This window comes from Crocodylus porosus, unplaced genomic scaffold (genome assembly GCF_001723895.1).
Source record: "Crocodylus porosus isolate Cpor-Errol unplaced genomic scaffold, CroPor_comp1, whole genome shotgun sequence".
Lineage (NCBI taxonomy): Eukaryota > Metazoa > Chordata > Crocodylia > Crocodylidae > Crocodylus > Crocodylus porosus.
In genome coordinates, this window is record NW_017728932.1 from 4039682 (window position 1) to 4053012 (window position 13331).

The window sequence follows — 13331 nt, forward strand, 5'->3', positions numbered from 1 at the left end:
AAATACTGTGGGGTCTGCTTGTCAAGAGGCTAAAAGATTGGGACATGCTGAGTTTGAAACGCATAAGGGAATCAGCTTGTACAGGCTGATTGACCCAGTTTGGCTCAGATGTGCCCTAATGAACTGAATGCTGGCCCACGAGGGTGTCATCTGGACACCCGGCCCGATTCAGAGGTATTCTGTTTAACTGTGTGCTTGTGTCTGACTGTAGTTATTGTTGCTCTGATGAACTGATTCTTGGCATATGAGGGTGTCAGCCTGTCCATGCTGATCAACCCAGCCAGGTCAGGCATGTCACGTTAATGTGTGTGTGTTTGAGTGTATGACTGATTTGGGGACTGGAGGAACCCAGCCCCACTGAACTGAGTCTTGCAAGATAGCTCCACTGGGGGTGATGGCTTGCACGGGGAGAGATACAGCTCCATGTAGAAACACCAGTAACACAAGCAGCACATTAACAGAATTACCAAGACCCTAGCCCTCATAAATGAGCACACCCCAAAGTAGTGGGCAAATCTGGTAACAGCAGGGCTGGGACTGCTGTTGCCCAGCCTGGTGATGCATGGTTCTTGGGGCTGGGAGGGTGGGGGAGCTCCCCACCACTGCACACATTCCCAGGGGATTGGGGGGGACCCATGCCCCCCCAGATCTGAGCACAGGGCAGGCTGCCTCCATAGCCCAGTGGATGTGACCCGGCCCTGCAGGGAACAGCAGGGCGGCACGGGGATCTCCCTGCAGCTGTGAGCTCCATGCTGCCCTGAGGATGTCCCCCCAGCCTGCATAGCAGTGAGGAAAACAACAGAGCTGTGCACAACATCATTGTTTCGACATCTGTTGCACCATTTCAAAGCACTGTCCTGTTTTGCTGAAACAGTTTCGGTGTTTCGCCCATTGGCTACAATAGGGAATCATGAAAATGCTTAAAACCTTGTCCTTTCTTGCCTGATTCAGATGAAAATGCAGGGATGGTAGCCCCTTCCAAGGGCACGAACCCTGCCAATTTTTAAGGAGATGGGGGCAGAGGTTTCTCAGAAACTGCACCTCAGAATGCTAAAAGCATAACTCTTGATGCTTGCTGGCAGCGGCAGCCTGCCATCATCCTGCACGCAGATCTGAGGGCCCAGGCCCCCAGGAGGGCAGACCTTTGGATCTGCACTGGATAAGAGGGGCTGCAGAGTTGCTCAGAGCACAGCCCTAGCCCTCCCCTGCCTCCCACCACCAGGCTGCTTCAAAATATGAAACATTTAGAGTATCCTCATTTCATTTCAAAGCTGTTTCAGAGCTTTTTGTTTAGTTTTGATTTTGCTGTTTTCAGCTTGGAACAGCTTCGAAACTAAACGCTCAGCAAAATTTCATACAACCATAGGAAACAACCCCACACTGCTGCCAAGCATGCAGGCGACGCATTGCTATGCGGCGCTCAGAGGCAGAGAGGTTTTAAGCAATGCAGACCTCAGAGGCAAAGAGATCCCCGCACAGCCCCACTGTTCCCTGCAGCGCTAGGTCACAGAACCTGGGTCCCTGGCCCCATAGCTCTGGCAACTGGGAGCCCCCTGTGGCAGCCCCCCCACAAGACCTTTCATTTTAAAGTTGCAGATTTTTCGGGTTATCAGAATTTCTTTTTTTTTTTTTTTTTTGCAAAAAAAATAGAGAGAAAGCCAGGATCCCCGATTAGGACGAATTGTGTAGTTACTCGTTTGTTTGACACTATGCTCCTGCAATGCAGCCCACTAGAAGCCATCAATGTTTGGGGGTGGGAAGAAACGAGTTCCTCCCTATTATTCGTTTCCCCATACCCATTACAGGCTAGTCCCCTGTTCGGACAATACTGGACTTAAATTGGCTAAAATTAAAAAACAGCTTATTAGGACGGAGGGGTTTCCAGAGAACTGTATGCTGTCTATCTTCCTCCTGTACTGGTTTAGTACAAGCTACATTCATCTAGTCCAGTCCAGTATCTTGGCCACGTCTTCCACTTCTATCACTTCACAGCATGTTAAGAACATGGCCAACAGGAGCCATTTAGCATACTAGCCAAAGTAAGCCTCATGGTAATTTTAGTTTTGAAGTAAGATATTTCTCATGACTAATGTCCATTTTGGAGAGATGGAAGGAAGTCTGCCATGATAAAAATAACTTTTTGGAGCAGTGGTCCCTATCAACTGACTTGGCAACCATTCCTGATTCAGTCTTCAGATTCAAAGGATCAGCTGGCTTGGACACTTGCCTCCGTGTGTAGCACCCCTATGGAAGACTGTAAATGTTAAAACCATTTAAAAAAAAAAAGCTGCAAGTATTGGTAATCAGGTGTTGTAGTTGGTTCCTTGGTTTTTCATGTTATTTTGGATTACTGAAATTTCAGTCAGCAATTGCAAATTCAACTTTGACAGAAGTATAAGTTTAAGACTCATGGACATGGCTGTAAATGACTTCCTTGTATGAAGGGAAAAAAAGGACAAACAACCTCCCCATCCTCCCAAGCACACTCCCATCTCTTCTGTACCATCCACAGTTTAAAAAACAAAAAAACAAAAAAAAACAGTTTACTAGGTTTACTTTGCTTGCCCAGGCTCCAGTACGTCACGAGGCTCATCTATACCCCTGGCAACCTGCTGTTGCCATCTCCGTCATTTGTTAAAAGTTTAACAAGACCTGAACTTGGATTGTCCATCAAGAGTCGTTTTGTGGAACGACTCTAATGTTGGTTGGTTTGTTTTACTCTTTGGTAGCTGACCTGAAAGAACCCATATTTTTCTATCCAAGTCTTTATTGAGCACCTTGCAAGTAATCCTGTAAGTCTATAGACAGCCAAAAGACTACTTGCTACACATGCTACTGGGTTGAACATGAATAGACTCAAGCCTTAAAACATTATTAAATACTTTCATGTCACAACACTCTCAGGGCTTTAATATTCCAATCATGCACAAGTACATAAGCCCTTCTGCCAACAGTAGCTTCAGAAGCCCAGCTTGGGTAGTCAGTTTTATACAGTTTTTCCTAGCGACACTAAGCCTAGACAGATGCACAATGAAAGGTGCATAACCGGATGGTGTCCGTGTAGTAAGGGACAGATAGTTTGTTTCAAAGCATCTTGGAAGCATTTTAAGATTTTCTGAAGTACATTTACCATGACAGTTTTCAGCAGCTTAGTGAGATTCTTATAACAGCCCCATACAATATAACAGAAGTACAACTGAAATCTAGAAGTTTAACAAAACCAATAAAGCTACATACACACGTGCACGTTAAATACAACCAAATTATTCATTTGTCCTGAACTGGGACAAAGACCTTTACAGCCTGATCAATTACAATCCAGTTATTGCTACAAGTTTCATTTTTTTAAGCTGGTGTGCCACTATTTGGGGGAAGGATAGTACTGGTGGGGTTAAGAAGGGGGGCATGGGTGTAAATCCACAAGAGTTGAGTTATTCATGAGATACAAAAATGGTTCGACTGATCAGCGTTTGGATGAAGTAGTTTATTTTCTTGCCAAAGCTTTCAGCTTCTACCCTTGTTCCATTTTTGGGAATTTAAAATGTTGAAAGTTGTACCATACTACCACCCGGAAGTTACAGAAGTTGAATGGACATGAACATTACTTTGCTACAGAAGAAATGTATATAGTCCCGCTCAATAGTTTTTGTGATTTTTTTGAAGAGACTAAGTTTTAGAGTTACAACACACTTTGGGCATATAATCCAAGTTTGTACAATGCTCTGCATTTAAGATATCCTCACTTTCTCCAGAAAACCCCAGATAATAATGGATGGTATGGATCAGCATAAACTGAACTACAACCATGGCACAGCAGGCCACTTGCAGGGGAAATCCAAGTGCATTAAAATACCTTACATAAGAGCCACAGCTCACAAAAATTGTGTTTTCGGTGAGCATCTTAGTAGCATCTGACAATGACATGCCACATGAATAAGGGCACATCATTTAGTCTCTGCCAAACTGATTCCTCCACTCCATTTAGCAGTCATAAGGATAAAACATATCAAATAAGGCAAGTTCTATGTTATGTGAACACTTGAGTTAACATAGTACTGCAATTGCTCTTACAAACTCCAGGTGAAATTCTCTATGTAAAAACAGGTAGAGTGCAGAAATACACCCTTCAGCGAGGGAAGACAAGTTCTAAAGTTCATCCAGGCTCCATTACTAGCTACTACAGAAATGTTAGTGCTACCTAGTATTGATTAGTTGGATGATGGTTTTCCTCATCTTTCAGTGGCCACTCCGAGAACTGCTGGAAAATCCAGTTTACCTGAATTGCTACAGCAACTCTTGTGAGACAACTGAATGCTGAAGACAATTCAGATTGTTAAAAGGAATCATAGTGAACAGTGCCTCACTTGCACAGTAACCAGGAATACGTCTACCACCAATAAAGTCATTAATATGCCTTCCTAACTGGCTTGGGAGGACTTGGCAGCGCTGAAAGCTGGAAGATTTGTGCAAAGAACAGAACAGGACTGCTAGTCATACAGCCTGCCAAAAGGGGGCAGGGGGAAGGGTGTCACAAAAAGTTAATCCAGGTAACAGGATAAAAAGACTCCATATAGTCTTCATTTAAAATCATGCTCAACAACCAATCTCTAGATGATTTCTTGTTCTGCATTTCCCATTCAAGTCTGTTCTTAAAAAGGCTTCTTGTTGAAGAACAGCTACTGTGAAGTCAGCCAAGGAACATCCAGAGAAGTTAGTGTTCTCCCGTGGGCACTTGCAGGTTTTTTATTTTTTTTGGAGATGAAGTTAGATGGGTGTTCGTTCACTCTTACACATAGGGATCACCCCATCTATCTAAAGACAGCAGAGGGGCACTGTAAGCAGGTGGCATATGTTGTTGCCAGACCTGAGGGCAAATGAACCTTGGATGTAACAGTGTTATTCAGTTCAGCAATGATGTCTGTATTGATCCGAGACCAAACCAGTTTAATGGCTATGACTGAACACTAATAGCCAAATGTCTTCATGCTCAAACATCTTCTATGACGTTCTCTACAAAGAAGCTTGAAAGAATTCTATTCCAGGATGTGTTTGTAAGAGCAAGTCTGTTTTATCCAGGGCAACAAGTCACACCTATATTGGAAACGAGTTAAGACTTCAGTCAAGCTAGAACAGGGCATTTCCCCTGTAAAATATATGTTAAGTTAAAAGCAAGCCAGACTCCGTAAATTCCCTCTGGGCTCTGACAGATGTTTTTTGGCTTGTTATGGATGTGCGCTACATAATACCACAACATGCATGATCACATGCAACTGTGCCACAAAGGTGCATTCCTTAGCCACAGGGCAGTGTGGGGGAGGGAGAAGGGGCAGGGGAAGGTCCGCAACACTGAGCGACTGCTGGCCTGGACCAGCCTGTGAACTGGGAGTCCCAGCACCAGCAGCCCTTTAATGTTCCTAGCTCACAGGCAGCCCCAGACCCCTTAATGCCTGCAGGACTGACCTGCAGGACAGACTACACACCAAGCCAACCAGCCTTTTTTTCCCCCCAAGGCCTTGTAAAAGGATGACCTGCTTTCCAGTAACAGCACATCTCTACACTGCCACAGGTCAGCCTTTAGGCTAGCATCAATAGATATCAGTCATGTTAGAGGCAGCAGAGAAGTGGTATCTAGTGTCTAATGTCCAATTAAAGAGAAGTAACATTAACCAAGTACAGTAATTCAGTAAACACCTGTAGCAGAAGTTAAGACTTAATCAAATCCAGGTTTTGGTACCTCAAGTCACCTGCATCATGTACAGCACTGAAATGCTTGTATACAACAACTAGTAATATTTTCCTTAATCCAACTGTGGTATAGGTATTATTTTGACAGCTAGATTAGCCGTCACAACATCTCTTGCCATTCTTCACACACTAGTTAATCCATGTGTCACACTTAAGCATCAGGAAGTAGAAGGAGCAGCATAAGGGCCACTATCCTTTAAATTTCCTTGGCTTCAGCAAGAAGTTCTGGTCACTAGTTAGTTACAAGAAGTCCCAAGCTACCTCCACTTTTGAGCTAGTACAGAAACTGATGCATGTCCCCTGCTCTTATACTTCCAAATGAGTTAGTCTAATCATAAGTGCTTGAATCCCTTCCACACCAGCCTTCATGCAGGCATATTTTGAAGATGGGCGCTCTTTCCCAGAAAGAGAAGACATTCACATATCATACCATCACTTCACTTCCAGAAGGCTAATAGGCATTACAACACCTTAGAGGTGTACTTCTGTTTGAAGTTATTTGTCCCCGAGGGTAAAGGGCATGATCCAATGCACTAAGTTGTGGCTTACTTCAGAAGGCAGATTAAAGGGGTGACAAGATCACCTCCTTAGAAAGAGCAAAACTTAGTTTTCTTGCCTACCATTTCATACTATCCAGAACACCTTCAGTGAGCAGCCATAACACATTTTTGTTATGAGCGGTAGAACTGATTGGTTTTTAAAAGTACCAAAACTGTACCTGGCCTTGGTGGAGGCTGTTCTACAAGCAAACGTTCCAGGGAATCCACCCATCAGAAGTGAGAAGCTGACAGAAGGGCCATATGGAGATGTTAACATCCTAGCACTCTGCCAGGAGCCCCAGAATACCCACGACATGAGAAGTTGAGTAATTCAGAGGCACTTTTCCAGTTTGTTTTCTTTTGTTACTAATAGGATACCAAAACCTGTTATTCAGTTCCGGGCTGCATTGTTACTCAGAACTGCTCTAGAGACAAGTTCGTTTTCTCCACCAGATTTTTCAGAATATTACTTGTCAGCCTTGCACATGAGTCACTGCAGCTAGACTTAAAACTGGCTAGTCAGGCTATTTCCTGTAAAGAGGCAATACTTCATATTCAGAAAATATGAATTACTTTTCCCCAGTATTTTAAAGACCAGCATAAGCAGTTGTTCAGTTGACATCCAGGAGGTATAGCTGTGCCTCAAAAATAAATCTCTTTCAGATTTAACTCCCCCCACCCCACCAATTAATTCTAAACAGGGCCTGGATACCTGATCAGTGCTAGTGGGAAGCAGCAAAATAATTAATCTAAGCTATCCAGAAAGGCTCACACTTATTAGAATGAACTCTAAGTGCCTGGCTTCAGATATATCTAACAAGTTCTTGCCAAGATGAGTCTGGCATACATTTCACTGATGGGGTGTGTATACATTGCTATTAGCTCAGGGGTACCCCCCAATGGAATCAGAGCTGATGTGTGGCAGGCTGCTGGAAAGGATAAGATTAGGTGGCCTTGTAATTTGAGCTCAAGTATGGTTACTCAGGCTGTCACCATGTATTCCTTATGTAGACAGTTAGGAAGGGGGGGGGGGAGACAGGAAGTCAAAAATGCTTCCTACCTTCAGAAGCTTGGCTCTCTTTGTCAGGCCTCCAGTTTTTGTGCTTTAAAAAGATTATTATTCTATCAATCTACTTGCCTAAAATATTAAACAAAAAAGAGAGAGAGCCTTACAGTTCCACTCCAACACTGCTTGATTCTTGATGTGGGCAGTGACTGGCTTAGATCCAGATACTCCAGCATACATTACATATCTACAGCTTAAGTTAGCTTTTGTTTTTACTGAAGTAGTTAAGATGTGCCTGAAAGTCTTGAATTGATAGCCAGGTCAAAACCCTAGTTTGCTAGAGTACTTCATTTAGATCAGTGGAGATCGAACTTTGGCAGATGCCACAAGTTAGCCCAGCACCCTCGAGGTGACACACTGATCCCCTGTCTCTGCCAAGTTTCTCTGCCCCCACCCCGATCCATTGAGTGCCACACAAAGGCTGTCCATGCCACTTGTGGCACTTTGGCAGACTGACCACCCCAATGTAGATCAAGAGGCCATAGCTGGAAACAGTTATCCATGAAGAATAGTCAACCAGAAAGTTAGTATTCCCCAAGAGTTAAGTTTGATTTAGAAAACCAAGCTTGAGATATTTAAAACTGCAGCTTTGAAAGGAAAGAGAATGAGAGCCTACACAGCATATAACCAACTGAGATCTTAAAAAGACATTGACATTTGTCATTTGAAGAAACCAATGCAAGCAAAAGCAATACTGCCTAAAGTTAGACCAAATACTTACTGCTGAAGACTTTTCCTGCTTTTTCTAATCCTTACTACGATACTCTGTCCCTCCTATTCAGCTGCTATGATAAATTGGTCAAAAAAAAATTAAAAATGCATAAGTCCTCCCTCCTCTCCCCCACCCCTACCCCCGTAGCCACTGGCTATTTTACCAGCACTAGAAGTGGAGTCCCCATCCATGGCAACTAACTAGAGAGTCACATATCAGGACATTTCCTTAGGATGGAAATAACTTGTTGGAAGGGGGGTTGGGGGGAGGGGCAGGGGCAGGCAGAGTTAAAAATCTGTTTGGCAGTAGCACACCACAGTTCTTCTAGTCTGAGGTTATTCCTGGTAAGTACCCCAATGGCCCACAAGTCCATGCCCCATCCTCCCCCACATCCAGGGTCTGGCATGTGAAAACATTCAGTTACCCTCTTTTATAGATTAAACCAGTCCCCTATCAAAGGAGATCAGAAGTCTAGAACTTATAGTTTAGATGCAACCTAGAAGAAAGTTACAGCTATGCCTAAATTAGGGTGGGGAAGAGATGGGAGTCAGTCAGTCAGTCACCTAACCAGAAAAGAATGGGCTGTTGCTATCTGACCAAATACCTTTCTCTTCTCTACTGAGTGACTGTCAAGTAGGTTGGATTTCAGAAAAATCAAGCCCATCTAATTTGTTTAGCTCACCATTACCATCTTGTTTTTGTTACCCCACCCCTGTCTCTGGGAGAATTCCTCAAACTGCTGCTCAGGGGAAGACAGTCAGCATCTCTCATTCAAAGAAACAAAAAGTCTGAGAGTGCTTGTGCTCATACTTACTAAGATTTGAATGACAACTCTGCCTGTCTCAGTAGAATAAGGCTTGCCCTCCCAAATTAAGAGACTTGTTAAACAATAGCATTACACTGTATAATACAATGTGACCCCTTTGCTTAGGTCTGGGTAATGTACCATACCTAGGTTATGAGTGTGCAACATTCACATCCCTAACCTTTTCCTAAGTCAAACTAAAATGCCAACATCTAGAAGTTAGTTACTTCTGTCTAGCCAACCTCACAAGAAAGGCATCCTGCTCATGAGATTAATTTATATGCAGTATGACAGAACAAAGTTTACAGATAAAAATTAGGACAGTGGTGTGCAATTTTTTGGTCCCCATAAGCTAGATGAATGGCCCAAGGATTAAGCCCTGCACACATGATCCAGTGCACAGAACCATGTCATTTGACCTGCAGGGATCACCATAGGTCCAGAAGTTTGGCAGCAGGGGAGCCGAAATAAATACTGCAAATTTTTTTTTGATCCACAGGTATCCCTACAGACTAGATGTCACAGGTCATACGTAGCCTGTAAGCCAGGGATTGAACAACCCTGATTTAGGAGCATCTTAGCACTAACGAAGTAGAGGAAGCTTGTCCAAAATATGGAAGATACCTTTTTAGAAGCAAGTGTATGCTGGCATTGAGTGATGTGGAAGTATTAAGCTTGACAAGTCCCTCTGAATAATAATTAAAAAAAAAAAAAAAAAAAAAGAAGTGTGAAATTGTAAATAAATACTGACTTGCTTGTCAAGTGTGCTGCTGTCAGATCTTTTTGCCAAAAATTGCTATGCAAGTCACAGCAGTACTTGAGAAGTTGCTTTCTGCTTGCCATTACACCATTACAGACAGCTTTGTTTGGAGCAGGAATGGCCAGACTGCAGCACAGGTGCTGCAAGTGGTATTGGCATGGCATGCACCCAAGTGGAGAGGGGACAGGGCAGCACAGCGGCAGATACGGCAGAGGACAAGGCACAGTATCAGATCAGGCAGGGTTCACAGGGCAGGAAACACAAGCAGAGCAGCAGACCAGGAAAAGATCAGAGTAGCACTCGGGGAAGTGGGGGGGATTTGTGGCATGCCTGCTGAAAAGGTTGGCCCCCACTGTCTTAGAGATTGTATATATGAAGTTCTGCTGCTTTGCAACGGCTGTAGCAATCTCAGACAATGGAAAATGTCAAATTTCACTTGATTAACACATAGCTCTTCTATGCAAGAGTTACTTACTAGTGTTTCTCCTTGTGAAACAATGTTTAATCCTCTTATTGTACTCTCTATTGTACACCAAATTAAAAACAAAACAAAAAATGAAAATAGTGATTAAACCAGGTAGCACTAAAAAGTCAGGAGAGGCAGGCACTCAAGATCCCCAAGGCTATTTGTATAGAATTTCTACTCCCCTTCCATGGAAACTGTGCCCTTTTAGCCTCTACTGCAAGGTGACAACTCTTGGACTAACTTCATGAAGGGTCCTAGACCTTCACTGGAAGGGAGACTAGAGAACAATGATACAACAGACCTAAGCCTACATTGAAAGAAAAGCACCTAAATATGGACCCAAGTTTCTTCACTATATTAAATATTGGTACAACCATATCTAATCTTAGAACTAACAGCTTCAAGTAAGATTGCAAGCACATATAGTTGTACCCTAGTTTCTTGATAGCACAGCTGAATATTGCCTAAACATATTGGGCAAAGGAATTTATTACCAAAGTTAAATGAACTCTATGCAAATTGCTGTATTTAGGAAGGAAGATACTTTGTGACCCTGGCCGAGAATAGCCATCCTCAGCAAGTTACTTTTCTTACAGTAAGAAAAAAAATTGGATAATTTGAAAGTCTTAGTTGCCCAGAGTTGAAGTGCAGCATATTAGTTCATTTAAACTATTGTTGTGGTGCTAGTTATGCAATTAACAGAACTCCTCTTGCTTTAGCAGGAAGCTTCCCTTTGACGTGCTCATCTGGAAGAAGGGGAAAAGGCAGGCAAAGCCAAATCAAATCCAAGGTCCTCAGAAAAATCCAACTTCTCACTTCTTTGGTGAGAAAGAGGGCTTAACAAGCTAGAACTTTGTTTTAGGAGGTAACTGCACCCTGGACCAAGAGTCATCCTTGAATACGTGCAACTCCAGAACTTGCATGGAAGTTGAATGCAAGTTTATAGTACTTCACCACAAATCCAAGTCCAAAATCCTTTACCAACAGCATAAAGGGAAAAAAAAGGGTGAAAGACAGATTAAAAGGAACTTATAGTGTTTGTACTGTGCCCTTGCTCTCTTCCCCATGTCATTTTGTTGCAGCCCTGAGAGTCTCCACCTTGTTTCTCTCCCCTCACTATCTCATCTCACGAACATCAACTGCTTCACCATTTTGCTTCTCAGATTCCTTATCCAGGAGCGGGATGGATGTCTTGCTTGAACTGTCAGCTCTAGCTGACCTCTTATGCTTAAGTACTACTACTGCGATGGGTAAGTGTATAACCCAAAGCAATTATAAAAACTTTGATCATGTCAAAAACTAGCCAAATTCCATCCTATGCGATCCAAAGGCACATCTAGTGTCATCCAACATCTCACAAGATATAGGAACACTGGAATATTAATTATTGTTTTGAAACAACAAGTATTATGGGTGAAATACACTGGCCCAGATGAGACTTGGAAGACAGTCAGCAGCGAAGGAGGAAGACCTGACCTACCATGAAGCTCAGCCTCAGCATTGAGTTCAAGTGGCCTGCCACGAGTAAGATGAGCATTGGCCTCTGTAGCGGTCATTCACTTTGAAAGTCTGTCTGTCTGTGTTATGACATGAACGTTTAGACCGTCTTCAACCAGGAACTCTGAACACTCCAAAGACACCTTCCCCTATAGCACTATAGGATCTTGCACTGGAAACCCACATACAAAATTGCCAGCTATGTTAATGCGTCTGACAATACAGGTTGGCCCATGTCAAAATAAGGACATATAGAACAGACATTAAATAGGTCATCTCCCACGTGCCGAGGGAGCAGTAACCCATGTTGGCAACTGTTATGTTCTTACAGTTGTCCAACTAACATACAACTCATAGCACATGAAGTCTTAGTAACACAGTCTAAAGCAGAAGTACACATCCATCCGATGATCAACAGGTTAACAAGCACTATAAGTAATTCAATTTCTATACTCAGATACCTACCCTCCAAGTTTACTCAAACTCTCCCTTGAGTGAAAGAATTAGGGTTAGGTTGCCCATCTGGATTTAAAACATAGGGATACGGAAGGGATATAGAAGTGTTGTTACCACTCTTTCACGCAAACAATCCATGACTTATTTCTTCCAATTAAAATAAGATTAAACCTCAGAAGACACCACTGTCTTCAAAAGCAATACGCCTCGCTCTTTGGTCTTGTAACTCTGAATAGTTACAAGACACATAGCCAAGATATTTGTTTTGATCACAGGGTACTTTGTTCATTTTGCTATGGAGAAATGCCAGCAAATAAAAACAAGAAGTGGAGGAATTATCCAGCCTAATATGTTTACACTGTAATTACGGAACATCGTGTCTACAAGATAAAGCCGTGAAAGTGGCCCATTCGCGTCTTTGGCCGACTGAATGTTTAAACTAGTTCAACGCCATAACCCCAAAAGCTGTATTGAGCAGCTTATTTACTCACATGGGTCCTTTAGAAAGGGCCCATTTAGCAGCCACAGGATTCGAGGCTGTATCTGTACCCATTATCAAGTGACAGCACTTGAGCATGCAGGTACCCAGACTATAACATCGACAGAATAAGTTTGCGGTAGTGAAGCATTAAATCACGCACCCCGGCACTGCCAGCACCCCACTTCTCGTAAGCAACGGGCACAACACGTCGCCACCGCTGAAGACAGAGGCTCATACACACCTGCCGTTTCCTAGAACAGACTCAGTGAGAGGAGAGAGAGGTTTCACTACCGAACCCACCAGCTGCAGTGACTCTGGTCTACTTTTCGGTGAAGGACAACTCTGGAGCAGAGTTATTTTAGAGGCGGAAAGCAGTGGAGCCCCCTGGGACCGTGCCGCACCCCCTTCCTGGCCCCAGTGTCCTGGAGGTGGCTGCACTGTGGCAGAGGCGCCCTGCCCTCCCCTCCACGCAGGCTACTGACACACGTGGGCCGGAGCCCGGCCCTCCTCCTCCGGGCCGCGAGGAAGGGGGAGGCGACGAGCCTCGCCTGACACCTTGGCAGCCCCGAGGCCCCCCGCTCCGCTCGGGGATTAGGGCGGCGGAGCAAAGGCCGCAGGGCCGCGGAGGAAGCCCCCCCGGGGGTCTCTCTAAAGTCTGGCAGGAGCGACGCGGAGCCGTGGCTTTGTGCGGCCGCGCATGCTCGCCCCGCGGCCGGGACGGGCCGAGCCAGGTCCGGGCGGCCGCGGACAAAGGGAGGGGACGGGGCCGGCGCTGGGCAGCAGCCGCTTGAGGCCCGAACAAAG

General features: G+C 44.2%; 1 protein-coding gene across 1 annotated transcript in view; it reads right to left on the reverse strand.

Annotated features, from left to right (window-relative positions):
- The window catches only part of UBE2G1 (ubiquitin conjugating enzyme E2 G1), a 43908-nt gene that overhangs the window by 29643 nt on the left and 934 nt on the right, over positions 1–13331 (reverse strand). The gene's annotated exons all lie outside the window — the stretch shown is intronic.